The 27,138-nt window shown below is 40.4% G+C and overlaps 1 long non-coding RNA gene across 2 annotated transcripts; it reads left to right on the top strand.

Annotated features, from left to right (window-relative positions):
- The first annotated feature begins 15,861 nt into the window (after positions 1-15,861).
- Positions 15,862-18,705, top strand: LOC132614362 (uncharacterized). 2 transcript variants are annotated; one of them, XR_009572277.1, is made up of 3 exons: positions 15,862-16,083; positions 16,323-16,373; positions 18,174-18,705. It is a non-coding gene; the product is annotated as an uncharacterized LOC132614362 (long non-coding RNA). The 2 variants fall into 2 exon arrangements; XR_009572276.1 differs by having other exon boundaries at positions 18,148-18,705.
- Positions 18,706-27,138: the final 8,433 nt, after the last annotated feature.

The following is a 27,138-nucleotide window of genomic DNA, read 5'->3' as shown; positions in this document are numbered from 1 at the left end:
GTATGTTTGGCCGTATAATCTCCAGTGATCCGAAGTTCATTCTCGTCGACTCGTTTGATCTCCAATCCTTATGGAACCTTCTTAGAACTTGTTTACCACCTGATTAACAATCTAAGGGACGTTATAACTCTCCTCCAAAGCATTGTTAAATCCTCGTTAACTTGTTACTCGTAATTCCTTTTCCATACCTATCGTATGCCTTGCCTTCTCTTGGCAACTTTCTCCCCCTTTCTCGAATATCTTTGAAATCTTAATTAGGGTCATCAAATGGCATTCCTTACTTATTGAAATACCGTATACTTCTTGCTCTTCATTATTCTATTCACTGTGCATCAACGGAAAATTTTTCGAGGTGTAACATATCTCTATAAGGCACATTTGACCGGGGGTGACGATGTGGCCTATGTTGTTTCTTGGAAACACTTAGGAGGTATTATATTGATTGTCCGACCATTCTAGGCTGTGTGATACGGGATGATCGGCAGGTGGAAAGGTTGTCTCTAGGTTGTATGTTATAGAGCGACATGGTACATGGACTTCGCGGGTCCCCCATGGGTCATGACCGTCGAGACGTGATGCTCTGCTTGAGGCATATGGGTACACGGTATGGATATATGGCCATTACATTCATGTCATCCATATCATTGTATTGCATTGCACTTTTTATCATTATTTTGAATGGATTGTTATTGTGTTGTGGATACTTGATCGGATACTAGATTGAATATTTTACTGGTCATGATGAGTACTTGGAACACTTAATATTAGATGCTTTAACAATAGGCTTGACCGGATATGATGAGACTGTGAACACTCGGGTTTAGATCCTTCACTATGGACTTGATCGGTTATCGAACCTTGTTGGTAGCTGATGGTGTTATATCCCGTGTCTTTGCGCATTTGGAATAATCTTGCCTCGTAGGCAATGAAGGCCATATTTGATTTTATTTCATATATGTGTGTTATTCAAAAAAATATTGACGTGGAACTACGGAGGAAGGCCAAGGGTAAAAATTGGAATTTTGGAAATTAGTTTCGGGAATTACAAAATAAGATTTCTAATGAATTGGGCTAAAAAATAAAAGGAAAATTTAGGCCCAAGTATAAGGAGGTGGCCGGCCAAGCCTTGGCCCAACCCATTTAATTAGTCATGTGTTTAATTAAAATAAGGGGGCAATTATATATATATATATATATATGTGTGTGTGTGTGTGTGTGTGTGTGTGTGTGTTTATCCTTAGAAATTTCAGGAAAAATCAAACAAAACAACAAAACCATTGAGAGCTCAAGAGAGACTCTTGGCCGAACCTCCAACAAGAACAAAAAAAAAAAATAGTTCCTTAGTTGTGATCCTAAAAATCTTCTTCCTTTTGAGTTCTTGTTAAGCTCAGGACGCTCTCCAACGCGGTATAATTAGTTAAGCGAAGGAACAACGTTTGCGGCAAGTTGAAGTTTGAAGAAAAAGGTAAGAAACTTATTCTTTTATGTTATGGAATAAGTATATATGTTATAAGGATTGAAATTAGAACAGAATTATGGAGTTGTGATGTATGTGCCTGAAGCCGTGTGTGTGTGTGTGGTGAATCATGGCCTTGAGCCATAGTATAGTGAAGGGGAGATGAAATGGAGTTCATTTAGTGTGTTAGTTGTGTCGTTGTGGCATTTACGACGTAAATGAATGTTTAACGAGTTGAGTTGGCATTGAAAGTGGTTCCGGATTGTTATGGGAAATTATATGATTTTTATATAGTTTTTATATAATTGTGAAAGTAAAATTCTAAATGTAAATTATGGTTGTTGTTAATGAATTTGGAAGGAAACAATGCTAGTTGTTAATGTTGAGGCAATTGTGGAGGTTTTGGATAGAATATGGAATTGGCGGGAATGCTTGAATCCATGAGCATCACTTGAAATGTTCTTGAATTATGTTTGAACGATCTTGAATTAGTAAATGAATATGGAAATGTTGATATTAGTTTGATAACGGGAAGTTGGAATGAAAGTTGTTGAACTATGTAGTAAAGAGAACTATTTAAGTTATAGTGCGTTTTGTGATGATTTTGATGTTGTTGGCCTTGTTGGGTTGTTGTTGTTGATATATTGGGCCGAGCAAAGTCTCGGGGATGCTATATGTATAGGGGAAATGCTGCAAAAATTTCGGTAGACAAATATGAATTTAAGTTGAATTCTTAGAAGCTATAGCTCACAATTGGTAAATGTGACCAAATTGTAGATTTTGGAGGATTTGAGGCTTGATTTTGGAGACGTTCAGGAGGCGGAAAAGGTATGTAAAGCTATCCGTCTTCTTCTCTTGGCATGTCCTAGATGTTCTAGGTTTGAGTTTGAGCCTCGGGGATTACTCTATTCATAGAAATTCGCGTTTACTTTTAGTACTATTCCATTCAGTGAAATTGAATTAGAAACTCATGCTTTGTTGAATAGAAATGTTCAAACTTTCGTAAATTTCGTAAATATGATTGAATTACCCCTAAGTTTTCATGGACGATTCCATAGGGTAAAATGTCTGTAAAATTTTGTACGCCGCCTCAATTTGAACCGAGGCGGGCCCACTAGTCCCGAGTCTCCTTCGTTCGCCCTAACTGACTTAACTTTGTACTATATCGGAACGAGACTTTTGCTTACGACTTTAGCTATTAAAGAATAATGTTTTGATATTAAAGAATAATGTTTGATTAATCCATAATATTCTGATTTACATTTTGAACTATAAATACGTTTCCAGAAATATTTCTGTAAGATAAATCCCGTATTGATTAGTTATTCAGACTAGTTTACCCAACGGGTTGTCATATAATTATATCAAGTTTCATAAATGTTTTGATATGTAAATTGCATTGGTTTCCGCACTACTCTGCTCGTGCCCATTATTATGATATCGTTCGCCGGTTCCCGGGCCGGTTTTGTGATCGTGCGCACTATGATATTGATATATTCAGCAGTATGCTGTGCTACGGTTCCCGAGACCTCGCCATAGGGCCGGGTTCTGTTTATGGAGTTATGCTGTGATATGGCTTATGATATGATGTGTGTGATGATGTGTTATGTTAGGGGTTGTACGGAGATTTGAAACTTTTTGGAGTATGCTGTGTTGTGGCGCCAGTGTCGGAGTGGCGACCACGTTCCTAAGCCCTATGCATGATTTCTTTTACTTGCACTATGTACATATGATTTCCATTCTGGTTTTCACGTACTGATTCGGTATTTCCTTTCTGTATCTTTACTATGATTATGGTTTGAATTTCTGTACTTCATGCTTTACATACTCAGTACATCTTTCGTACTGACCCCTTTTCCTCGGGGGCTGCGTTTCATGCCCGCAGGTACCGACGTTAGTGATCCACCACTGTAGGCCATACTTTCTGCTACTACAGAGTGCTCCTTTTGATTCGGAGCCCATATTTTGATACATATCTCCGTTATGTATATATGTATGTATATTTGGCTATTTGGGGTACGGCGGGGCCCTGTCCCGCCATATGTTTCCGTTTTGGTGTGTAGAGGCCTGTAGTCATATTGTGGGTCATGGGTCATGTGTGTGTGTTCGTTTTGTTTATGATTTGCGCCTTAATGCGGTCCTGTTTATTATGGCGGCCAAAATGGCCCATGTGTTCGCATATGTGCATATGATCGGCGATGTGTATTCCGCCGCTCCTTTTGGCTTTGGATATGATATTTTTGCACGTGTGACCGCTTAAGATAATATTTGATTTCAAATCTGTTTTAAATGACTAATATAAGATCTGAGATAATCTCTAATATGACGATTTGGTATGTTTGTCTGTCCGGGTGTCCAAGTAGGGCACCAGTCGCGGCCCACGGGGCTGGGTCGTGAAAAAAGTGGTATCAGAGCGGTTTGTCCTCGGAATGTCTACAGGCCGTGTCTCGTGGAGTCTTGTTTATCGGTTTGTTGTGCACCACATCTATAAACATGAGGCTACAGGACATTTAGGGTGTTACCTTTCTTTTAATCTTAGATCGTGCGATAGAGCTGTGCTATTAGGATGATTCTGTTCTGACCGTTGTTGTGTTTTTCAGTGATGCCTCCGAAGAAGGCGACGGCTGCCCAGAAAGGCAAGGCGGTGGTAGGAGAGACTAATCAGGTGCAGAGAGTTACCCGGGCTCGTGCTCAGGATTTGCCCGATGTTGTGCGCCACTCAGAGGGTTCTGCTACACCACCACCGGAGGAGCCTGGAGCAGGTCCATCATTAGCTCCAGAGGCTCCAGCGCCCGAGCCTCCAGCTCCTCAGCCAGGGGCGGAGGACAGGACGTTGAGGGAGGCCGTACAACTATTGACTACTTTGGTAGCTGGACAGGCTCGCAGACGCGGGCTAAGAGGTGATGATGATGATGACAGGCGTGGTAGCCTGAGAGTTCGTGATTTTCTGACATGTGGTCCCCCAGAGTTCTTCGGGTCTAAGCCCGAGGAGGACCCCCACGACTTCATTCGGGGGATGTGGCGCTCATTGGGACTGGTCAGGGCTTCAGAGACCGAGTCCGTTGAGTTAGCCTCGCATAGGTTACGAGATGTTGCTGCTAATTGGTACGAGTCCTGGGAGCTGTCCAGAGGTGAGGGTGCTCCCCCAGCTACATGGGACGAGTTTGTGACTGCTTTTCTCCGCCACTTTTTGGCCCCGGAGTTACGGCGGGCGCGGGTTGATAGATTTTTACAGTTGCGGCAGAGAGGCCGGAGTGTTCGCGAGTATAATCTGGAGTTTGATTCTCTGGCTCGATATGGACCTGCTATAGTAGCGGATATGGCTGACCGTATGCACCGGTATGTGATGGGATTGGACCGCTACTTAGTGGACAGCTGCATGGCGATGGCCTCACAGACTGATATGGATATCGCCCGGTTACAAGCCTATGCTCAGGGCATGGAGGACCGGCATAGGGCAGATTTTTCTGGTCGGGATCTAGACAGGAGGCCGCCCAAGAGGGCCAGGTCCGCGGGTTATTCTGGAGAGTATCGAGGCGGACAGCCTCAGTCGCAGCAGTCAGGCAGATATCTTCCTCCGTCAGGCCGGGGTACACAGTCCGCCGGCAGACGATTTGACAGTGCAGGACGATCTGGGGCCGGTCAGAGTTCCAGAGCATCAGGGTCACAGATAGCTAGGGGTCCCAGCCAGTCCAGACCACCCAGGCCCCGTTGTTCTTATTGCGGGAGATCACACCCGGGGGAGTGTTACCGAGCCACCGGAGCCAGTTTTTCTTGCGGCCGTCAGGGCCATGTTATGCGTGATTGTCCGATGGCGAGTGGTTCTGGTAGTACAGTTCAGCCGACGGGGTCAGCCGCTGGTTCATCTTCTACTCCCACAGCTATGCGCCCTGCAGGGCGGGGTTTGCCAGCACCGGCGGGCCGCGGTCAAGGCCGTGGCAGTGTTTCAGATTCTAGCGGTCCATCGAACCGCATATATGCATTGGCTAGTTGCCCGGATCAGGAGGCTTCGCCAAATGTTGTTACAGGTACATTACTGGTTTTCTCCCGATCTGTATATGCATTGATTGATCCTGGCTCTACTTTTTCATATATCTCCCCGCTCGTTGCTAGTAAAATTGGGATAACACCCGAACCTATAGAACCATTTGAAGTAGCTACACCGGTCGGGGATTTTATTATAGCGAGGCAGGTATATAGAGATTGTTCTGTGATTATATATGACCGTTGCACTAAAGCTGATTTGGTAGAATTAGATATGCTGGAATTTGATGTCATCATGGGCATGGACTGGTTAGCTTCCTGCTATGCTAATCTGGACTGCCAGAAAAAGGTAGTTCGTTTTCAGTTTCCAAGGGAACCATTTATAGAGTGGTCCGGGAATACAGCATCGCCGAGGGGTAAGTTTATTTCAAACCTCAAGGCTAAGAAGATGATTCAGAAAGGTTATATCTATCATTTGGTTCGGGTGCACGATACTAAGACCGAGACACCTACTCTCCAGTCAGTTCCAGTTGTTAATGAATTTCCCGATGTATTCCGAGATGAGCTTCCAGGCCTTCCGCCTGAAAGGGAGATAGACTTCACTATAGATTTGTTGCCAGATACGCAGCCCATATCTATTCCTCCGTACAGAATGGCACCTGCCGAATTGAAGGAATTAAAGGAGCAGCTGAAAGATCTATTGGATAAAGGCTTCATTAGACCCAGTACATCGCCCTGGGGAGCGCCGGTATTATTTGTCAGAAAGAAAGACGGGTCACTGCGAATGTGTATTGATTATCGACAGCTAAATAAGGTGACTATAAAGAATAAATATCCCCTCCCTCGGATTGATGATTTATTTGATCAGTTGTAGGGTGCTAAATACTTCTCGAAGATAGATTTGTGCTCGGGTTATCACCAGGTACGGGTACTAGAGGCAGATATTCCGAAGACTACTTTCAGGACCCGGTACGGGCATTATGAATTCAGAGTGATGTCTTTTGGACTGACTAATGCTCCAGCGGTATTCATGGATTTAATGAATTGGGTATTCCGGCCTTTCCTTGATATGTTCGTGATCGTATTTATTGATGATATTTTGGTTTATTCACGATCAGCAGAAGAGCATTCGGATCATCTGAGAACAGTACTTGGCACCCTTCGGCTGCAGAAATTATATGCTAAATTTTCTAAATGTTAATTCTGGTTAACTTCTGTGGCCTTCTTGGGGCATATTGTCGGAGCAGATGGTATTCGGGTTGATACGCAGAAGATTGAAGCTGTACAGAATTGGCCCAGGCCTACTACACCGACAGAGGTATGCAGTTTTCTGGGGTTGGCTGGTTATTACAGAAGGTTTGTGGAGAATTTTGCTTCTATTACGGCACCACTAACGAAGCTTACTCAGAAAGTAGCAAAATTTCAGTGGACTGATGCCTGTGAGCGCAGCTTCCAGACGTTGAAGGAAAAATTAATTACAGCTCCAGTTTTAGCTCTTCCAGAAGGGTCTGACGGGTACGTTGTCTATTGTGATGCCTATGGTATTGGGATAGGTTGTGTGTTGATGCAGCACGATCGAGTCATAGCCTATGCTTCCCGGCAGCTCAGACCGCACGAGAAGAATTATCCCACTCATGATCTGGAATTAGCCGCGGTGATTCATGCTTTGAAGATTTGGCGGCATTATTTATATGGGGTCCACGTTGATATTTATATGGACCATAAGAGCCTCCAGTACATTTTCAGGCAGAAGGAACTAAATTTGCGGCAGAGAAGATGGCTTGAATTGTTAAAAGATTATGACGTTGATATTCTGTATCATCCTGGTAAAGAAAATGTGGTAGCTGATGCACTTAGCCGCAAGTCCATGGGCAGTTTGACTGATGTTCAGCCTGATAAGGAAGAATTGGTTCGTGAAATTTATCAGTTAGCCAGCCTCGGAGTTCGTTTGGCAGATTCTGGAGATACTGGGGTTTCTGTTCGAGAAGTTGCTGAATCATCAATTATGGAAGAGGTAAAGAAGCGTCAGTTCGAAGATCCTGCTTTGATGCAGTACCGAAATGTGGCCCTTAATAAAGAAAAGACTTCGTTCGAAATTTCGCCTGAAGGGGTATTATTATATGGAGGCAGATTGTGTGTACCGGACGTTGCAGGGCTACGGCGGCAAATTATGGGCGAAGCACATAACGCTCGGTATTCTATTCATCCTGGGTCTACTAAGATGCACCATGATCTTAAATGTTTATACTGGTGGGACGGCATGAAAAGAGACATTGCAGAGTTCGTTGGCCAGTGCCCAAATTGCCAGCAAGTCAAGATCGAACATCAGAAGCCCGGTGGATTATTACAGGAAATGGAAATTCCAGCGTGGAAATGGGAGATGATTAATATGGATTTCGTTGTTGGGTTGCCGCGCACTCCACGCAGGTACGATTCTATTTGGGTTATTGTTGACAGATTGACGAAATCAGCCCATTTCCTTCCGGTCAGGACTACTTATTCGGCTGAGGACTATGCCAGATTGTATCTTAAAGAAATAGTAAGAATTCACGGGGTTCCTGTATCTATTATCACTGACAGAGGGGCCCAGTTCACAGCGAATTTCTGGAGATCCTTCCAGGAGGGATTGGGGACTCAGGTGAGTCTTAGTATAGCATTTCATCCTCAGTCCGATGGGCAGGCCGAGTGCACCATTCAGACATTGGAAGATATGTTGCGGGCCTGTGTTATTGAATTCAGAGGCATCTGGGACGATCATTTGCCACTGGTTGAATTTGCTTATAATAATAGTTATCATTCCAGCATTCAGATGGCACCGTACGAAGCCATATATGGCAGAAAATGCAGATCTCTGATTGGTTGGTTTGACGTGGGCGAAACTAAATTAATTGGGCCAGATGTGATTCAGGAAGCAGTTGATAAGGTGAAACTCATTCGAGAACGACTATTAGTGGCCCAGAGTCGACAGAAATCTTATGCTGATAAACGGCGTCGACCGTTAGAGTTTCAGATTGGCGACTGGGTATTCCTAAAGGTGTCGCCCATGAAGGGCGTGATGAGATTTGGCAGAAAGGGGAAGCTCAGTCTGCGATACATTGGGCCTTACCAGATTATCCGAAAAATTGGGAATGTCGCTTATGAGCTGGACCTACCATCAGATCTAGAGGTGGTGCACCCGGTATTCCATGTATCCATGCTCCGAAAATGTATTGGTGATCCTGACAGAATATTTCCAGTAAATGATATTCAGGTAACGGAGGACTTGTCTTATGAAGAGCAACCTGTAGCTGTTTTGGATCGTCAGGTGAGGAGACTGCGCACCAAAGAAGTGCCTTCTGTTAAAGTCCTGTGGCGGAACAACAACCGGGAAGAAATGACCTGGGAGGCGGAGGATGAGATGAAGAAGAAATATCCCCACTTGTTTCCTACGCCCACAGGTAATCTAAACTTTTAAGTTTGTTATAGCGATGGACAAATGATTTGTGTGTGCTATTTATAAAGAGAGACTCCCCCGCCATGCTTATAAGACCCTATAAGGCTAATTTAACATTCGAGGACGAATGTTCTGAAGGGGGGGAGAATGTTATATCCCATGTCTTTGCGCATTTGGAATAATCTTGCCTCGTAGGAAATAAAGACCATATTTGATTTTATTTCATATATGTGTGTTATTCAAAAAAATAATGACGTGGAACTACGTAGGAAGGCCAAGGGTAAAAATTGGAATTTTGAAAATTAGTTTCGGGAATTACAAAATAATATTTCTAATGTATTAGGCTAAAAAATAAAAGGAAAATTTAGGCCCAAGTATAAGGAGGTGGCCGGCCAAGCCTTGGCCCAACCCATTTAATTAGTCATGTGTTTAATTAAAATAAGGGGGCAATTATATATATATATATATATATATATATATATATATATATATATATGTGTGTGTGTGTGTGTGTGTGTGTGTGTTTATCCTTAGAAAGTTCAAGAAAAATCAAACAAAACAACAAAACCATTGAGAGCTCAAGAGAGACTCTCGGCCGAACCTCCAACAAGAACAAAAAAAAAAAATTAGTTCCTTAGTTGTGATCCTAAAAATCTTCTTCCTTTTGAATTCTTGTTAAGCTCAGGATGCTCTCCAACGCGGTATAATTAGTTAACCGAGGGAACAACGTTTGCGGCAAGTTGAAGTTTGAAGAAAAAGGTAAGAATCTTATTCTTTTATGTTATGGAATAAGTATATATGTTATAAGGATTGAAATTAGAAGAGAATAATGGAGTTGTGATGTATGTGTGTGAAGCCGTGTGTGTGTGTGTGTGTGGTGAATCATGGTTGTAAGCCATAGTATAGTGAAGGGGAGATGAAATGGAGTTCATTTAGTGTGTTAGTTGTGTCGTTGTGGCATTTACAACGTAAATGAATGTTTAACGAGTTGAGTTGGCATTGAAAATGGTTGCGGATTGTTATGGGAAATTATATGATTTTTATATAGTTTTTATATAATTGTGAAAGTAAAATTCTAAATGTAAATTATGGTTGTTGTCAATGAATTTGGAAGGAAACAATGCTAGTTGTTAATGTTGAGGCAATTGTGGAGGTTTTGGATAGAATATGGAATTGGCGGGAATGCTTGAATCCATGAGCATCGCTTGAAATGTTCTTGAATTATGTTTGAATGATCTTGAATTAGTAAATGAATATGGAAATGTTGATATTAGTTTGATAACGGGAAGTTGGAATGAAAGTTGTTGAACTATGTAGTAAAGAGAACTATTTAAGTTATAGTGGGTTTTGTGATGATTTTGATATTGTTGGCATTGTTAGGTTGTTGTTGTTGATATATTGGGCCGAGCTAAGTCTCGGGGATGCTATATGTACAGGGGAAATGCTGCCAAAATTTCGGTAGACAAATATGAATTTAAGTTGAATTCTTAGAAGCTATAGCTCACAATTGGTAAATGTGACCAAATTGCAGATTTTGGCGGATTTGAGGCTTGATTTTGGAGACGTTCAGGAGGCGGAAAAGGTATGTAAAGCTATCCCTCTTCTTCTCTTGGCATGTCCTAGATGTTCTAGGTTTGAGTTTGAGCCTCGGGGATTACTCTATTCATAGAAATTCGCGTTTACTTTTAGTACTATTTCATTCAGTGAAATTGAATTAGAAACGCATGCTTTGTTGAATAGAAATGTTCAAACTTTCGTAAATTTCGTAAATATGATTGAATTACCCCTAAGCTTTCATGGACGATTCCAAAGGGTCAAATGTCTGTAAAATTCGTACGCCGCCTCAATTTGAACCGAGGCGGGCCCACTAGTCCCGAGTCTCCTTCGTTCGCCCTAACTGACTTAACTTTGTACGATATCGGAAAGAGACTTTTTCTTACGACTTTAGCTATTAAAGAATAATGTTTGATTAATCCATAATATTCTGATTTACATTTTGAACTATAAATATGATTCCAGAAATATTTCTGTAAGATAAATCCCGTATTGATTAGTTATTCAGACTAGTTTACCCAACGGGTTGTCATATAATTATATCAAGTTTTATAAATGTTTTGATATGTAAATTGCATTGGTTTCCGCACTACTCTGCTCGTGCCCATTATTATGATATCGTTCGCCGGTTCCCGGGCTGGTTTTGTGATCGTGTGCACTATGATATTGATATATTCGGCAGTATGCTGTGCTACGGTTTTCGAGACCTCGCCATAGGGCCGGGTTCCGTTTATGGAGTTATGCTGTGATATGGCTTATGATATGATGTGTGTGACGATGTGTTATGTTCGGGGTTGTACGGAGATTTGAAACTTTCCGGAGTATGCTGTGTTGTGGCGCCAGTGTCGGAGTGGCGACCATGTTCCTGAGCCCTATGCATGCTTTCTTTTACTTGCATTATGTACATATGATTTCCATTCTGGTTTTGACGTACTGATTCGGTATTTCCTTTCTGTATCTTTACTATGATTATGGTTTGAATTTCTGTACTCCATGCTTTACATACTCAGTACATCTTTCGTACTGACCCCTTTTCCTTGGGGCCTGCGTTTCATGCCCGCAGGTACCGACGTTGGTGATCCACCACTGTAGGCCATACTTTCTGCTACTACAGAGTGCTCCTTTTGATTCGGAGCCCATATTTTGGTACATATCTCTGTTATGTATATATTTATGTATATTTGGCTATTTGGGGTACGGCGGGGCCCTATCCCGCCATATGTTTCCGTTTTGGTGTGTAGAGGCCTGTAGTCATATTGTGGGTCATGGGTCATGTGTGTGTGTTCGTTTTGTTTATGATTTGCGCCTTAATGCGGTCCTGTTTATTATGGCGGCCAAAATGGCCCATGTGTTCGCATATGTGCATATGATCGGCGATGTGTATTCCGCCGCTCCTTTTGGCTTTGGATATGATATTTTTGCACGTGTGACCGCTTAAGATAATATTTGATTTCAAATCTGTTTTAAATGACTAATATGAGATCTGAGATAATCTCTAATATGACGATTTGGTATGTTTGTCTGTCCGGGTGTCCAAGTAAGGCACCAGTCGCGGCCCACGGGGCTGGGTCGTGAAATATGGTTTGAATATTGATGTGAATTGTGGATACTTGAGGACTTGATATGTACTGATGAGACTGTATTATACTTGTACTTGACTGTGAGCATGCCTATCTTTCATTTACTTTTTGTATATATGTTCGCTAATTGAGGACAGCCTATGATACCTACCAGTACCTGTTGTTTGTACTGACCTACACTTTGCTGCATTCTTTTATGAATGCAGAGTACCAGGATAGCTCTACTTCTATCCCACGTGGCTGATATTTGAGGATTGCTGATTCTAGTCTCTTCAGGGTGAGCATAAGGATGTTCGCTGCCCGAAGACTTTTCCTATTATTATGTCTTGCTTTCCATTCTGAGACATGATTTTGAGACTATTATCGTTTATTATTCCGACTTGTAGTAATTAGTTTAGATGCTCATGTATGTCTAGACCAGATACAGGGGTGGATTTCTTTTACTTCTGCACTTATTTATATTATATTTGTGAGACTTACGTTATTTTCTTTCTTCCGCTATTTTCTATAAATTGTTAATGTTGCGTTAAGGGTTCGCCTACCGAGGTGGGAAAGGTAGGTGCCCGCTTGACTTAGTCAAATTGGGTCGTGACATATAATATGCCCAAAAATATTGTACCTCGAATTTCCTAAATTCTTGTGCTCGATTCTGCTGGACTTCTACTACCATGTTTTGTTGCCGGCTCTATTGGTCATTTTGAGCTTTTTGACTTATTTTTCCCAAAATACCCTTCCCGTGGTTTCTTAAAGGTATTTATGACTTGCGGGAATGTATGAAGCGGTTTCGGAGACAATTAGGCAGATTTTGGATTGACTTTACTGAAATTGGAAGTTTCTATGTTAAGAAAATAATTTTTTTTGACTGAAGTCAACATCGGGGGTAAATGCATCTTTTCAAAGTTTCTTCGATTCCATTAGGTTTGGAATGTGATTTATGACGTAGTCGGACTTTTGGTTCAAATCGTGAGGTTTTCAAGTGTGATTTGGCTAGTTGGTGGAGAAACTAGCTAATTTGAGGATTTGGAGTTGACCTCGGTCTTTATAGGGTCAAGATGATCTATTTTGGGAATTTCGAGTGCGCAAGCACGTTCATGCCGTGTTTTATGACTGAAATGCATATTTAGTTTGTGTCTGGGGGGTCCCGGATGAGTTTTGGATGATGGATTGGAATTTGAGAGAAAGTAGAAAAATCTTGTTCAATAGTTCTGGTTTCTTTTATAGCGATCACGATGAAGGGCTCGCGAATGTGATGAAGGAAGAGGGAGCGAGTCGCGATCGTGGTGGGTCTGGTCGCAGTTGCCCTAAAGGAAACTTGGGTCGGGTCGGATTTGTGTTGTGTTATCGCGGCAGGTGGGCCTCGTGATCGAGAAGGTTTAATTTTACTTGGTTAGAACTTAAATTCAAACTTCATTCTTCATAAATTAATTTTGGGAACTAGGGAGCATGAATTTGGGTGATTTCAAGGGCATTCTTCAAGATTCAACTTGGGGTAAAATCTTAACCTTAATCTAAGAATTTCCTTACGATTCCATCTATTATTTAGTGATTTCTTCCATTCTTTGAACTTTAAAAATAAGGGTTTTATTCATGGAAATGGGTTTAATGTAAAAGTGCTAGTTATCCATGGGGAGAGCTGTTGGGTTAGTTTATGGTGCACGGTTGAAAAGATGATGAAGGAGCGATATGGTGAAACTTTTGTAGTTGGGATCTGTTGGATGGGAGGAAATGAGAGACTTTCTATCTGGGTCTGTAGGAGTCAAGTCTACTTTTCCTTTCTGGTTTAAAGATTTAAACATTTATTTGTGATAAAAAATGTTACATTCCGTGTTTTCGTGCGTTAGAAAGCCTGCAAGTTCAAAGACATAAGTTGGGGAAAATGAGGTTACCCCCAAGCTTATAGGTGGTTAGGATGATAATACAGAAATGTCGTAAGGATTAGAAGTTAAACGGATTCAAAAAAATAAGTTCGTCGAGGTTCGACATTTATTTGAATGAAATACGGTCCAAGCTTAATACCCCGTATTTTGGACTAGGAAATTGAACCGTCCAACACGAGTAAATTTACCCGAGCCCGGTGAATTTGGTCATATTCAAATATGCAAATAAAGCGCTTGGTGTATAAAAACATGAAGTCTCGAAATGATTTAGGACATGAAGTGTGACGACGATAGTTGAAAATAATATTTTGTGTGTGCCAAAGGGAACTATGAACTAGTACTATACCACATGATTGTGATAATGGGTATAGGAATTGTGTTGGGGTGATTTATGATTGAGAAAAGACATCTTTTCATCCCTGAACTTGACAGCAAAACTCACTTTAACAACTAAACTTAAGTTATATTTATATACCCCCCTTAACAACTTACCTTCCAATTATTTTCCACCTCTAATGCTGATGTAGCAAAAAAAAAAAAAAAACATGCGCATAAATTCCATAAAAATAAGGTGGGTCCACTGATGTGTGTATATTGTACAATAAAAAATAATTAAAAAATGGCCCCCATAGCCCCTAAACCTTTACCCCACCTCCCCACCCCTTCCCTCTCCTTCTTCTCCATCCTCCAAAACGTTGCTGCTCTCTTCCTCATCTTCTTTCTTTTTTTTTTTTAATTTTTCTCCTTTCTTTTTCTAGATAAGTTGAAGAGAGCAAATGTAATATTGCATCTATAAATGGGTAAATAAACATATCTTTATTTAATTTAATGGGAACACAAAATGCAAATGAAGATGGGCAGTTCGTGCAATTTCTTCATTGTTCTTGCATAAGTCCATTTGAAGGGCAATTCGTGCAATTTCTTCATCATTTAACAACAATGAATTATGCGTTTCTGGTAGTTTTTGTTATCGTATCTATTTTTCTAAACAACAATGAAGAAATTGAAGAAATTGCACGAATTGCAATGAAGAAATTGCAGGTGGATTTTTGTTGATACCTACCGCCGCTTCTTTCTTTTTTATTGATATCAATCCGAATTTCAGTCCAAAAATTATGAGTTTTCTTAATTTGGTGATTTGAATGAGAAGTAGAAGTAAAATTGGAAGAAGATGTTCTGTTGGAAATTATTGTTGCTTCGGTGGTGGGGAAGGTTGACGATTGCGGCGGCGGTGGCGGTGGTGGTGGTGGTGGCGACAGCGGCGGTGGTGGTGGCGGCGGCGGTGGTGGTGGCGTGGTGGCTGCGGTGGTGCAAGTGTGGTGAGAATGAGGAGAAAGAAGAAGAAAGAGAAAAGGGAGAAAGAAGAAGAAAGAGAAAAAATAATAAAAGAAAAATAAAAAATGAAGAGTTGGTAATTTTTGACATGGCAATGACGTGGCAATGACGTGGCGCGAGTGTAATACACCTCACATTGTGAGAGTGGTATTATTTTTTCAGGGTGAAAAATAATTGAAACGTAAGTTGTTAAGGAGGTATATAAATATAACTTAAATTTAGTTGCTAAAGTGAATTTTCATGCCAAGTTCAAAGATGAATGATGTCTCTTCTCTTTATCATTTAATGAGAACCCCATGGAATTCACATGAATGGAATCAAGGTCGGAATAAAAGATACTATTAAAAAGGGGACTAGAATAGTTGTTGTCCATGTATGTCACGTGAAAAATTAAAGATGTATGCTATTGTTTTATTTTTTTTGGCTTAAAATCAGACACTTGTGGGCCCACCCCACATAATCCACAATGACCATTTTGTATATGCAATATTTAAAGGTGAGTGGTGCATGTACAGTCAAGAACATGGCATGCAATCCCTTTGCCACGTTATGGTCCATTATCAAATGGAAATTTATCCATTAAGTGGGCCTAGATAAAACATTAACTTTTGTGTATATATATCTGACACCTTTATATATTTATCCTTTATAATGAAAAAAATGGCATTTACAACCTGATCTCTCACGATCATGTTTAAGGTCTCTCGGACTAGAATTGATCTCCATGATATTCAAGGTTTAGTGATAGTTACTTCTCTGTCGATTTGATGATTCTAACGTCGTTTCCCTCCTGTTATTAGAGTATCGAAGGTTACTCCATATTGAAATAATAAGGTGGAAGAAGAGAAATTTTTGGCAAATAAGGTAAAAAAATTCTCCTCTAGATGAATTTGAGTCGATCTAGATCATAGCTAAGTTGCTAATGAGAAAGTACGGAAATTATACCGTAAATCGTATATATGTTATTATTGGTAATATGTTGGCTGTATGGGAGTTATTTTGAGTTGATTATGGTAAATTGAGTCTGGTCTTTGTTGCCATTTGATATACATGATATACCAAGTGTATTCTTGGCCTAACGAGAGACGTTATCACTATTCTAGATTGAACTGCTAGACTAATTGTGAGATTGGTTTGGCAAGGGAGCTAACAAGGTATGTAAGGTTTTTCCCCTTCTTTGCTTTCGGCACGAATCCAACAAAACTAAAGTAACGAATATCCCTCATAAAAGGAACTCTACTCTAATAGACAAAAGTTTCACGTTCTTCATTCCTTCACATGTTATTTGGTTCATCATACAGCTGAAATTTTGTTTCCATTCAGTTTTACATTGACGTTGATAGTTACATAATGTATTCGGAGGTCACCGACCTTACGTCACTCCGAAAGGTCCAGTACGTCATTTCATGATTCCATCATGCATTATATATATATATATATATATATATATATATATATATATATATATATATATATATATATATATCTTTATCTATTTTACTTAGAGGTGGATCCACCCTTTAGGGTGGGGGTGGCATGGCACCCTCTCGATTAATAAATTTTTTATATACTTATGTTGTAATTTGCTTAAATTAGGTTAAATATTTGATCCTGCCACCCCCAATTGTAAATTAGACAAAGGTGTCACGGCTGGCTGACACAAGTTTGAATCTATCTTGAGCATTTTTCGACTCCTAATTTTCTTTGCGCTTTTTACTTCCTTTGTACCAGTAATTTCCTTTTCGGCCCTCCCAATTTTCTATTTATCTTTTTATTATTTATATTTTCTTTCCTCTTTTCTATTATTTTATCTGTGATATCTAGCGAGAACACACAAATAGAAACTTCAAAATCCCTTAAATTAAGCATTTCTCTTAATCTCAAATATGTGAGTATTTAAATCGAAAAACTTGGGTCTCAATGGGAATTTTTGATTGAGATCAAAATTCATTTTTTTTTTATAATTTCTTTTGTTTATTACTCCCTCCGTCCATGTTTACTTGTCTAGATTTGACTTGGGAAACTCTTAATAGGCAATAAATAACATGAGAAATGAATTGGAGTATTTAATAATAAAATGAGAAATGAATTAGAGTACGTATAATTTCAATTTAAATCACTTTTACTACTTAAATTGTGATGGAAATTTCGTAGTCACTGCTTAGAAAAAATATGAAATTTATGATTTATTTTTGAGAACTTGTAGTTTATCTAATTCTACATTTACTTATTGGGTGTATTTACCTATTGAAGAGTTTTTTTTATTATTTTTCTTATTTTGATTGATGTAATTCTCTTATTGAAGATGTTATTTTACTTGTGGAAATTCATTGTTTTTTAATATACATAAGAGATGCAAGTCCCTGGTGAAAATGTTGATTTTACTTATGTTGTTAACGGGTCTTAATGAGTGTGATTCCTTGTTTAAGATGCTAATTATGTTCGTTTCTTGATTTTTGAGATGTAATTTTCATATTTGCAAATAAAAAAAAAAGCCTATTAATTTGACCCGAATAAATTAAAAAGATATGGACCCGACCAAAATATACGTTTCTAACAAGATGTACATTGAAGAAAATAGTGGCACCCGCCACCTTCAAATTCTAGATCCGCCTCTGATTTTACTACACCAAGTTGCGCTATAGTCAGCCGGATACGACGCCTATTGTGCACACCACTGCTGTTGGGTACAATAACACCTAGTCCTATTAAGCCGGGTAAGATATTATGATGACACAAGCCCCAAAGAGCGGCTTGACGATGATATGACTTATGCATATGTATATGTTTTCAAACTAATGCATATATGTTGCATCTCCTCAGAGTTCCATGTTACATATTTTTCTGGTTTTCTTTACTTTATTGACTTTAAATATATGTATTTCGGCCTTACATACTCAGTACACTATTCCGTACTGATGTCTGCAGCTGGGACGCTGCGTTCGTGCCCGCAGGTTCAGACAGCTCGACAAGAGGACCTTCGTGACAGGAGTTCCAGCTCAACTTTGATGGTCAAGCTCCGCTCTTTTCGAAGTCACTTCAGAGATTGGCATACTAGGTGCTTCTTGAGTATGTATGTAGCTATGTATATATTTGCATTACGGGTACAGGCGGGGCCCTGTCCCAACTAACATGAGGTTTATTTATGTTCTTAGAGGCTCATAGACATGTGTCGTGGGTATAGATGTCATGTGTGGCCTTGTCAGCCCTAGTATGAAGTTGATATGTTCATAGTGGCCTCGCTGGCCTTATGTTACATGTAGTTTTCTGTAACAGCCTTGTCGGCTTGTACATATATTATGATATGTTGGGACTTTTCTGCATGCAGGCGGACTCCGCTGTGTTGTCTGTGTATCATACCTTCACTTGATTCATAAATAGACAAGATAGGTATGTATGTTGTATGGCCAGGTGGTGTCGGTGAGTCAAGCCGGGTGCCGGTCATGCCCCTCGGGTTTGGGGTGTGACAAAAAGCCTGTTACACCCCGTAAGAGTCTGTGCTATTTTAATTAAGACAAGAAAAAAAAAATGAGTTAAGAAAGTTTAAGGAAAGTTAATCGAGTTAGTAAGAATATCGTTATATATATATGGTTGCCTTAAGTATCCCGAGGTGACATCGTAACCTAAAGGATTTGAAATCGCGTTATGAGCGTATATGAGGTAATGTGAGTGCCCTTTTAAAGTATTTGAGATTATTAGTAATGTTATAGAAGATGGATAAAAGATATGAATATATTTTTGCGATTGGAGTTTCGTCGAAGCTTCGTAAGTTCTCCAGTTACGTTTAAGATTATTGTGATTCTCCGGACCCTTCGAGATGTGTATGGATTGTTATGTATGTATATGACTATGTATATGCATGTATAAGAGGTTACACGAGGGTCGGAAGAGGATTAGAAGTTAAACGAATCTGAACGAAATGAATCCGAACAACTTCAGAAAAATCTCGGACCAGATTTTTAGCCCATATTGTTGGAGGCATATCTCCTAGTATATGAGGAGTTTTAAGGTGTTTTAAAAGCCTAAAATTAATTTCATCGAGTCTAGTTTCCAACGCAATAAACCGCTCGTCAAAAAGATATCTGGATAAGCAAATATGGACGATGCAAGTTGGGCTGGCGGGGCAGAAAATGGTGACCCGATCCAACATTCACATTCGGCCCATGAGGCCCATTAACGTCATAAAAATAAGGAAAAATTATGTGAGGGCTGATCATTTTCAGATAATATCTTCCAAGAACATTAGAGAGAGAGAGAGAAAACTTCAAGGCTAAGGAAGCCATTTTGATCAAAATCCGAGCTCCGAATCCCGAAGCTCATGAAGAGAAAAACGTTGTACGTTGCGTTGCCTTCAATTTGAGATAAATATTGGTCTTGGGGGATGAAATTTTCGTGGTGGATCTTCTGATAAGGTATTTATAAAATTCCTTTTATGTTATTAAAGTGTTTATTTAGAGTTTTAACGAATTAGAACGGAGAAAACAGCATTATAAACCCGTTTGTTGTTTTGTTGAAATTTATGGGTGAGGGGCTGTTTTAATTGAAATTGATGGACTGATTTGAATTAATATTTTGGTTGTGTTAATCATGGACTATGTGAGGAGAGTGAAGGAACTTAATGGTTATTAAGTTGTTGTAGGAAAACATACAACTCTGTTATGGTTTATGTAAAAATGGAGATGATAGTATCAAGAGGAAAATTATGATTTTGATGGATGATGAATATGATAATGTTGATGTTGGTTTGACCTTGTAAAGTTTGTATGAAAATTTTCATTTTATGTAGAAAGAAGATCATTGATGTTAAAACCTATTTCGTTGTGAACTTTGACGTCGTTTGGTGTTGTTGCGTTGTTGTTGTTGAATGTTTTGAGCCGAGCTAAGTCTCGGGGGTGTTAGATTTATAGGGGAAATGCTGCCGAAATTTCGGTAGCCAAGTATAACCCCAAAGATTAGGATGTTAACTTTCATGAATAGTAACTGGTAAAAGTGACCATTTGCAGTTTTTGGACGAAACGGGAATTGAGATTTGATGAGCGTAAGGCGCAATCCAGGTATGTAAAGCCTATCTATCCTTCTTTTGGCATGCCCTAGTTACGCTAGGTTAAGATCGGACCCTCGGGGATAACTCTGCTCTTGGAAATCTAGGTTCAAGTTTGGGCACTATTCATTCAGCATAATTGAAACCTAATCTTTACATTTGGTTGAAAGAATGTTCGAACCTTCATAACTTTTGCTGTTGTGTCCGAATCCCTCCGAAACTTTTGTAGACGGCTTTATGGAGCCGAAAGTCTGTGATTTGTGTCCGCCGCCTCAATTTGACTCGAGGTGGGCCCGCAAGCCCCGAGGCTTCCCTTATTTGGTTCGTTTGGCTCATTTTCGTCCGATATGAAAGGCAATCGTTTGTTTATGACTTAAGGGTCCGTTTGAAATTCCCTATGCCGTTATTGAACGTTTTGCACTTTGAATGATGTTAGATTTTCGGAAGATGACCTGTGAATCGTTTTTCAAAGGTTTTGCAGTTTGGAACTTCGTAACTTTTATACATTAATTTTGATCGACCTGACTTCTACTCCGAGCCTTCTGGCGTCGGTATATTCCTATATGTAACTATATGTCGAGTCCGGTAACTTACTTTTAATATGCATATGGTTTCTGCACTACTCCGTTCGTGCCATTCACTATGATTTCGTTCGTCGGTACCCGGGCCGGCTTTGTGATCGTGCGCGCTATACCATATTCGGAAGTTATGATGTGTTACGGTTTCCGAGGCCTCGCCATAGGGCCGGTTACCGTCTATGGAGTTATGATGTGATATGGCATTTGATATGTTCTGATGATGTGATATGTGTGTGATATGATGTGTCTGGAGACTGTACGGAGATTTGAAAACTTCTGGAGTTATGATGTGTTGTGGCACCAGCGTCGGGGGTGACCACGTTCCTAAACCCTATACATGATTTGATTTGCATTTGTACATTTGCCTTCCGCACAGGTTTGCTTTGCTACCTTGACGTTTGTGTTTGTTCCATTCTGACTTTAGTTGTGTTTGTGATTTCTGTACCTTCTGGTTTACATACTCAGTACTTCTCCCGTACTGACCCCCGGTTCTTCGGGGGCTGCGTTTCATGCCCGCAGGTACAGAAGCTCGTTTGGGTGATCCTCTGGTTTAGGCTACTCATTCTGATGTGTTGGAGAGCTCCCCTTGATCCGGAGCCTAACTTTTGGTACATACCTTCAGTTGTGTGTGTATTCTGTACATTTGTGGCAGTGTGGGTACGGCGGGGCCCTGTCCCGTCATATGTTCGTATGTTCTGTTTTGTTTTAGAGGCCTGTAGTCATATTTGTGGGTCGTGGGTCCGGTGTGTTTGTATGTGGATCTGTTTTGCGTTCTTAAGCGGCCAGTATGCTACTATGGCCAGGACGGCCCATGAGTTTGTACGTGTGTGTGTGCATTTGGGCGATGTATATTCCGCCACCTTTCTAATTTTGATTTGACTGTTCTGCACGGGCGACCGCTTAAGATAAGTGTTCGATAAATGTTTGTGTGACGTCTGTTGTTAATTTTCAATTCAAACAATGTACGTTAAGTCTGAATGAGTCTGAATACGATGATCCGGTTGTGAGTCTGTTTGGGGTGCCTAAGTAGGGCACCAGTCGCGGCCCACGGGTTTGGGTCGTGACAAAAGTGGTATCAGAGCGGTTAGTCCTCGGAAAGTCTACAGGCCGTGTCTAGTAGAGTCTTGTTTATCGATGTGTTGTGCACCACATATATAAACAGGAAGCTACAGGGCATCTAGGATGTTACCCTTCTTTGAATCTTAGATCATGCGATAGAGCGAGCTGTAGGATATGAATTCCTTTCGACTAACTTTTAATTTCAGCCAAAGGACGGCATCGACAGAAGGCAATGGCTGATGATATTGGAGGCCGCACAGTACTCAGGTAAGCGATAATATGAAAGCTGTGTGTCGGAGAAGTTGTTTGAAGTGTGGTAGAAATATAAGGTTGAAGATTGAACAAAAAAGTGAACAGGAAGGAGCCTCCGATGTTGTTCGAGTTGGGCATGTGAGGTAAGCCTCGACATCTGTATAATTTTATCTTTAATTGTTAGCCCCGTGTGGCTACGAGACGACATGATATGATGTATATATATGCGTATATGTGTTGGCCCTGTGAGGCATGGTTGGTATTTCTCGTGTACAGGTTTCGGATAGTAAGAAACATAGAGGAACCTCTGCCCAAATTTTGTTTTCCAGAGATATGGAAGTAAATATATATAAAGTAAGTACAAACAGGTTTCGCGATACTTGTCGGAATTTAGTTTTCTTCTGTCGTTTGTTGGAGAGCACCTTATGGTAATATTTTATCAGATTTCACCGACTATTTGGAGACGGAATTCGTGGGACGAAGACTTAAATTTGTGGCCTGTCTGTAATTGTATGTGTATGTGTATGAAAGTGAATATCGGTGATTCAGAAAGGCAATATGGTAATTGTGCAACTTAGCCGGGGGTGGGACCCGCTACAAAAATTTTTCGAAAATTTGCTAAGACCCCGATTTGCCCTAAAATTATGTGACAAAGGTCCTGCAGGGCAATTGACGAAATTATATCAGCCCTAACGCGTCAAAATGCATGAAAGTTTCGGGGTTAAGCGTGCTCAAGCCAGAGCAATTCTGGGATGGGTGGCCCCCCTGGGAAGTAATGCAAAATTTTGCACAAGAGTAAGTATGATAGATATAAATGGAAATTTGGGGTAACCAAAAGGAAAATAGAATGTGTGGAGTAATTTAGTGCCCTTACAGGAGTCACGCAGAACGAGGCGGACTAAATGGGCAAAAAGAAAAGGTGCAACACCGCTCGGGAAATTGAGCGGATTTGAATTACAGTCAGAGACGTTCGCCAGTAAGATACTAGTAAATATATCTGTATGTGTGTATGTGTGTGTGTATGATTTTCGTTTGGTGCCCATATGGATCAAGAGCCGAGTCCCGGCAACTAAGGTTGTGATAGATGAAGAATAGTAGGAAAGGTGAAAAATAAGAAGTGTGAATAAGGGGAAATCTCCGAAAGAGTCGATAAGCGACACGCAAGACGATTTATATGATAACTTGGCAAACAAGTTCACCAATAAGGAATTTTTTTTTTTATAAATCACTGGAGCCTTAATAGGAGTGATCTGACTCTAATTCGGATTCTATCTGTTATACTTCTGCACTTCCGATTCTGATAAGGCTCTGCCTATTACGCCTCTGTACGTCTGGTCTTGATCACGCGTCTGTCTGATACATCTCCGTATGTCTGATTTTAATTACGACTCTGTCTGATACATTTCTGTCTGTCTGACTTTGACCACGACTCTGTATGATACATTTCTGTACGTCTGATTCCGATTTCGAATCTGTCTGATACCTCTCTGTATGTCTGACTCCGATCTCACATTTGTCTGACATACTTCCGTACCTCTGATTTTGACTATGAATCTGTCCGCCATAGTTTAATACGTCTGCCTCCGATTACGAATCCGTCCGATATGATTCTACGCGTCCGGTCCTAGTTCTGAATCTGTTTGGTATGAGGTGTCTGGTATGAAGTGGGATTACGATAATGTGGTAAGAAACTCAGAAGTGTACCAAGAAGTGACGATTACTTATAATGTCTGAAAAGCATTCGTCTGCTACGAGAATATAGTTTATGGTCCGATAATTATGTGGGGTATGAGAAAATATATTATGAAGGCATTTGAATCAGTGATGTGAAGAATTACCCCATCATGCTGGTAAAGAAGCCATGTCGGAAAGTCCACGAAGGACAATTATGAAAGGAACCCTCCCGAAATGGTATGACGCCCCATGAGGTCAATTTAACATTCGAGGACGAATGTTTTAAAGAGGGGGAGGATGTTACACCCCGTAAGAGTCTGTGCTATTTTAATTAAGACAAGAAAAAAAAAATGAGTTAAGAAAGTTTAAGGAAAGTTAATCGAGTTAGTAAGAATATCGTTATATATATATGGTTGCCTTAAGTATCCCGAGGTGACATCGTAACCTAAAGGATTTGAAATCGCGTTATGAGCGTATATGAGGTAATGTGAGTGCCCTTTTAAAGTATTTGAGATTATTAGTAATGTTATAGAAGATGGATAAAAGATATGAATATATTTTTGCGATTGGAGTTTCGTCGAAGCTTCGTAAGTTCTCCAGTTACGTTTAAGATTATTGTGATTCTCCGGACCCTTCGAGATGTGTATGGATTGTTATGTATGTATATGACTATGTATATGCATGTATAAGAGGTTACACGAGGGTCGGAAGAGGATTAGAAGTTAAACGAATCTGAACGAAATGAATCCGAACAACTTCAGAAAAATCTCGGACCAGATTTTTAGCCCATATTGTTGGAGGCATATCTCCTAGTATATGAGGAGTTTTAAGGTGTTTTAAAAGCCTAAAATTAATTTCATCGAGTCTAGTTTCCAACGCAATAAACCGCTCGTCAAAACGATATCTGGATAAGCAAATATGGACGATGCAAGTTGGGCTGGCGGGGCAGAAAATGGTGACCCGATCCAACATTCACATTCGGCCCATGAGGCCCATTAACGTCATAAAAATAAGGAAAAATTATGTGAGGGCTGATCATTTTCAGATAATATCTTCCAAGAACATTAGAGAGAGAGAGAGAAAACTTCAAGGCTAAGGAAGCCATTTTGATCAAAATCCGAGCTCCGAATCCCGAAGCTCATGAAGAGAAAAACGTTGTACGTTGCGTTGCCTTCAATTTGAGATAAATATTGGTCTTGGGGGATGAAATTTTCGTGGTGGATCTTCTGATAAGGTATTTATAAAATTCCTTTTATGTTATTAAAGTGTTTATTTAGAGTTTTAACGAATTAGAACGGAGAAAACAGCATTATAAACCCGTTTGTTGTTTTGTTGAAATTTATGGGTGAGGGGCTGTTTTAATTGAAATTGATGGACTGATTTGAATTAATATTTTGGTTGTGTTAATCATGGACTATGTGAGGAGAGTGAAGGAACTTAATGGTTATTAAGTTGTTGTAGGAAAACATACAACTCTGTTATGGTTTATGTAAAAATGGAGATGATAGTATCAAGAGGAAAATTATGATTTTGATGGATGATGAATATGATAATGTTGATGTTGGTTTGACCTTGTAAAGTTTGTATGAAAATTTTCATTTTATGTAGAAAGAAGATCATTGATGTTAAAACCTATTTCGTTGTGAACTTTGACGTCGTTTGGTGTTGTTGGGTTGTTGTTGTTGAATGTTTTGAGCCGAGCTAAGTCTCGGGGGTGTTAGATTTATAGGGGAAATGCTGCCGAAATTTCGGTAGCCAAGTATAACCCCAAAGATTAGGATGTTAACTTTCATGAATAGTAACTGGTAAAAGTGACCATTTGCAGTTTTTGGACGAAACGGGAATTGAGATTTGATGAGCGTAAGGCGCAATCCAGGTATGTAAAGCCTATCTATCCTTCTTTTGGCATGCCCTAGTTACGCTAGGTTAAGATCGGACCCTCGGGGATAACTCTGCTCTTGGAAATCTAGGTTCAAGTTTGGGCACTATTCATTCAGCATAATTGAAACCTAATCTTTACATTTGGTTGAAAGAATGTTCGAACCTTCATAACTTTTGCTGTTGTGTCCGAATCCCTCCGAAACTTTTGTAGACGGCTTTATGGAGCCGAAAGTCTGTGATTTGTGTCCGCCGCCTCAATTTGACTCGAGGTGGGCCCGCAAGCCCCGAGGCTTCCCTTATTTGGTTCGTTTGGCTCATTTTCGTCCGATATGAAAGGCAATCGTTTGTTTATGACTTAAGGGTCCGTTTGAAATTCCCTATGCCGTTATTGAACGTTTTGCACTTTGAATGATGTTAGATTTTCGGAAGATGACCTGTGAATCGTTTTTCAAAGGTTTTGCAGTTTGGAACTTCGTAACTTTTATACATTAATTTTGATCGACCTGACTTCTACTCCGAGCCTTCTGGCGTCGGTATATTCCTATATGTAACTATATGTCGAGTCCGGTAACTTACTTTTAATATGCATATGGTTTCTGCACTACTCCGTTCGTGCCATTCACTATGATTTCGTTCGTCGGTACCCGGGCCGGCTTTGTGATCGTGCGCGCTATACCATATTCGGAAGTTATGATGTGTTACGGTTTCCGAGGCCTCGCCATAGGGCCGGTTACCGTCTATGGAGTTATGATGTGATATGGCATTTGATATGTTCTGATGATGTGATATGTGTGTGATATGATGTGTCTGGAGACTGTACGGAGATTTGAAAACTTCTGGAGTTATGATGTGTTGTGGCACCAGCGTCGGGGGTGACCACGTTCCTAAACCCTATACATGATTTGATTTGCATTTGTACATTTGCCTTCCGCACAGGTTTGCTTTGCTACCTTGACGTTTGTGTTTGTTCCATTCTGACTTTAGTTGTGTTTGTGATTTCTGTACCTTCTGGTTTACATACTCAGTACTTCTCCCGTACTGACCCCCGGTTCTTCGGGGGCTGCGTTTCATGCCCGCAGGTACAGAAGCTCGTTTGGGTGATCCTCTGGTTTAGGCTACTCATTCTGATGTGTTGGAGAGCTCCCCTTGATCCGGAGCCTAACTTTTGGTACATACCTTCAGTTGTGTGTGTATTCTGTACATTTGTGGCAGTGTGGGTACGGCGGGGCCCTGTCCCGTCATATGTTCGTATGTTCTGTTTTGTTTTAGAGGCCTGTAGTCATATTTGTGGGTCGTGGGTCCGGTGTGTTTGTATGTGGATCTGTTTTGCGTTCTTAAGCGGCCAGTATGCTACTATGGCCAGGACGGCCCATGAGTTTGTACGTGTGTGTGTGCATTTGGGCGATGTATATTCCGCCACCTTTCTAATTTTGA

The sequence above is a fragment of the Lycium barbarum genome, chromosome 10 (genome assembly GCF_019175385.1).
Source record: "Lycium barbarum isolate Lr01 chromosome 10, ASM1917538v2, whole genome shotgun sequence".
In the NCBI taxonomy this organism is placed as follows: Eukaryota; Viridiplantae; Streptophyta; class Magnoliopsida; order Solanales; family Solanaceae; genus Lycium; species Lycium barbarum.
Note: the sequence above shows the minus strand (reverse complement) of the source record. Positions and strands in the feature narration are given on the sequence as shown.